This window comes from Rhodamnia argentea, chromosome 1, assembly GCF_020921035.1.
Source record: "Rhodamnia argentea isolate NSW1041297 chromosome 1, ASM2092103v1, whole genome shotgun sequence".
Lineage (NCBI taxonomy): Eukaryota > Viridiplantae > Streptophyta > Magnoliopsida > Myrtales > Myrtaceae > Rhodamnia > Rhodamnia argentea.
This window is the reverse complement of record NC_063150.1, coordinates 12,987,091-12,991,384: the sequence shown is the minus strand read 5'-3', so window position 1 is coordinate 12,991,384 and position 4,294 is coordinate 12,987,091.

Below are 4,294 nucleotides of genomic sequence, written 5' to 3'. Positions count from 1 at the left end.
TCGCGTGAGCATTTGACTAAATGTGGATTATAAATTGGTTATTTGCTGAGTATGCTTGAGTGGTCATACAATGGATTATTCTGTCAAGTTAAATGCAGTGCCGGTGGTACGGAATAATATGACTTGTCAAATGCACGTCAATTCGTGCCATGCCGGGCGTACGGATCACACGGATTGATGGATGCCGGTCGCGGCTTGTGACGGACCGAAGCCCCTACGGGGATTCCCGATAGTGTCGTGTCGTGCCGGTCGTACGAGTCACACGGGCTATCGGATGCCGTCGCCGGAAGTAATAGACGAAGCCTGGTCCCGCCCGTAAACACCGCCGATCGTAGTGTAAAGTCACACCGGTCGTGTGCAATTGGGCCAGATGGCCATTAATAATCGGACCACGTGTAGTGTACGTGTATGTGATTGACGTGACAATCATGATTGATTAGTGTGGTATATTATGTCTAATATTGCATAATGCGTGATTTCAAGCAAGTGAGCCGCATGTGATTGGAATAAATATATATTATATGTGATTGACTGTTAGGACCCTCTGGATGAATCAACGCCTTAGTCGGGCTTAGGCGTTGACTCACGGAGATTTTTATCTCACCCCGTGTTAACCATTTCAGGTCCACAGTGATGCAACGACCCTTCACCACGACTTCAAGGGTTCGTAGGCTTTTGGATAGGTAATTTATGTGGATTTTGGGAGTAGATGAGAATTTAACCCTACCCGACCCTTATACCTTTTTGTTGGTCTTATTTCTATCCCTCTCGTTTTTCTTGATTTGGGAGAATTCGCGTTTCCGCATGTGCGCTATAGTATGGACGGTCAATAACGTACCTAGGGCGTTATCTTTTATGACCGGAGGGGTTTTGGTAGGGATGCCGCGTACTCGAGAGTCGGGGCGTGACAAATTCGGTCACAATGGCAATGAAGTGAGGCCTCATATTGGCTCAGAATTAGAATCTCAAACTCACATTTTCTTATTTTTCGGCATTTGAATAGCTTAAAAAATGAGACAACGAAAAATATCTTCATAAATAAGGTAGCCGTTGACATCTGAATTTGAACGACCCATTTAGTCGTTATTTGCATAGAAAATTAGGGGCAACCTTAGTCCATGACATAAATAAATTATATTAATTTGCATATAGTTTTAGGAACATTCATATAGTTTCCGTTGTCATTAGACCGGCCGCCATGAACGGACATGGATCACTTGCGTGGACTCGCGTTGCTAAAAAAATTCGGTCATGCTAGAGGGACGGTTTCTTTGCAGAAAATTCTGAATAATAGGAACATGATTGACCTAATTTGGACTTAATTCAGCTCATGTAAAGTTTGAATTGGAAAGGCCTTATGTTATTGAAGCTTATTATGCCTAAATTAAGCCTGCAAGGACCAGAACTCAGCCAAGGCCGCAAGACACTGGCACCAATTCCCCCATCCCCACACCAACAACCCCACCCCCCAAAAAAAAAATATTCCCTTGTAATTTTTCGCCACTGCTGTCCCACCGAAGCTCCAGCGAGAGCGACAATCCAGCCCGCTGCGCCCCCTAGACGAGTTGCATCGAGCCTCGCAGCCCCACCGTGATGCAACTAGGCAGTCCTGTTGTGGTCCCGATCCGCAACCTGTATCGTGGCGGCGATCCGTTCCTTGGGGCTCTTTGTTTTGCAGGTTACCCGAGCCTCGTTCGACGATCCTCAAAGCAAGCCTCAGTTGAGCATCCCTTCAAGTAGCCCCTACGAGCCGTGAGCCCTCATAGCGACCCACCATCGACAAGCAGCCCGTGAAGCCCACCGTGAGCCCTGCCGTCGACTGCCGCAATCCAGCCGTCCTCCACCGGCTGAGCCATCCGCAGGCCTTTTCGGTGTCCATTCAAATTTGGAAACGATAATCTCCAACTGTGTCCGTTCAAATTGTGGAAATGATAATCTCAAACTAGTAGTTTCCTTATCCTAAGAGATTCGATTCGATTCGATTACTTGCCTATTTTGAATAATCATTATCTAATTGAATATCCTTCTAGATGTTTGGCCTCATCTCATAAGATTTAATAGCGAAAGAATCATTATAAATATTAATTTAATCCACGAGACTTCGGATTATTTTTCTAACTATTTTGATTCTAAAGTTTATCCATAATTGTTAGCTTAACCTGTGAGACATTTGATTATTTCTTTCAATTATCATAATATTTGCTTGCATATCTCAAATGGATATTGTTGTGATGGCCTAAATTTCTAATCAACTAGATTAACGAGCGAATTAGTGAATCGTCAAACTTGGAGTATTCAAGATGGTGAATCGGGGATTAATTCATGTGACAATGGACTATTAGACTTTGGTTTGTTGATGGGCGCAACACTAGTAGCTTGTGAAAACATTTTGGAACAATGATCATTTTGGATCACAAAGGAATTATTCACGCCGGAATGGGTTCGAGATCGAAGCGCAGAGGCCCCAACCAACCTCCCCTCTCTTCCAGCGACCTTACCCTCCCTATAAAAAGGCTCCATTTTCTCTCTCCTCCCCTCATTTTTTCCCGCACCCCTTCGTGGACAGCCCCCTCAAGAACTCCTCTCCTCTCTTCATCTTCATCTTCTTCTTTGTTTTCTCTTCGGTGAGCTTCCATCCGAGCGAGCTCTCGCTCTCATTCAAGCACCGGTAACATCTCAGCTCATTGACAACGGATCCTTGAGTCCTTGAGCAGCGGTGACAGCCCTCGAAGTTGGCCAATTTCCCCTTGCTCGCCGTTGAACCCACGCAAGAGAAAGGGCAATTTGAGCCCATCCAGACAGTGATTCAACTCCCGTTTCTTCGTGCACATTCCTAACGCAAGTAGATTTCTAATCATTCAACTAGTCTTCCCATTGATTGTTCGGTTTGGCGCCTGGTGATGAATCTCAGTTGTAGGTGCGGAATTGAGGTGGGCTTTACGTGGATGAGTAAACGTCGATGCATGTTTGATCTATTACTCATAATATTACCTATAGGGCCTGGGTAACTTGAATCTATGGGCTGATCGTCAAAAAAGTCATTGACAAGCCGAGAATTTTAGTTGCACCGTGAATGGGAGAGGTTTGGCCGTGGGTCTTGGGAAGAAATCTTTGATGTTGGTTGCTTCCATATCAAATCTACTAGTTAAAGTGTTGCTATCCGGGACTCGAGCAAGCGGAATTTATGAGTCGATTGGTGCGGAACTTGATTTTGGGAATGGTTATGCCTATGGACGGTTGAGCATGCATGGTGGGGAAAATAGTGTTTCATGCGCGATCCATTGCTCGAGTTGGCACCTCGAGATCTTGGATAAGATGAACATGTGAGTGGATCGTCCAAATTGTCGTGGACTTGTGAGAAATTGAAATGGGTCTATGTAGAGGAGGATCGGCCATATGGTTTGGGAAAAGACCCACGAGGTTCGGTTCTTATAAGGTGGGTCCCTTGGCTATACGGATACTATTTGACTTGGGACGGGTTGGAAATTACCGTCGGATCGTCTGGTAAGTCACCAGTCCGACATGAATGGAAATCGAGACCATATGAACTTCAGCCTTAAGATGTGAAAGGAAAGACCAATAGATTCATATGGCTCCTTCATTTTCCTCTTCGTGTCTTGTGAACCCTCTGTGCTTATATTTTATGTTGCCTCCTGTTTGGTATTTTGTTGACCATTGGTATGCTAAGATTTGCTTAACTAAATGAATGAATGGAATGCCTAGTTGTTTGGTTAGATCTCTATTTATTGAGCTTCGGTTCACTCTCGTTCCTTTCCATCTTTTTCAGATTAGTTAGCCTGGGATGGGATTAAGTCGAGGAGTAACCCATATATGAGGTTGAAGATGCTTTTAACTTTTGTAAAGAACCTATTAAAAGATATATATGTGTGTGTATATATATAAACTCAATACTTTAGAAGTCCGAAGCTTGAGATTCGTGTGTTTTATTAGGATAATGAACCCTATGAGGCCATACCCTTTAGGCGTTGTGCCCGGCATCTCTTTTTTTGTCATACATTGTATGTGATGTATGGCTGCTGACTGTTTTTAGTTTTTAGTCTTCCGCATGCGCCATTTTATTACGTAATACCATATTAAAGCAGAGCTTATTAGTAACAAGTACGGCAAACGCCTTGGGACCTCACAATTGTGAGGTGAGTGGATTTATGTTCATCTTCAATTTCAACATACTTCCTATTTTGAAAATATCAAAAAGATTGCATCATGTAGTTTATGAAACATTCTAGATAGATATGCCTATTAGATTAGGATAGAATCTAGGCATATATGTATA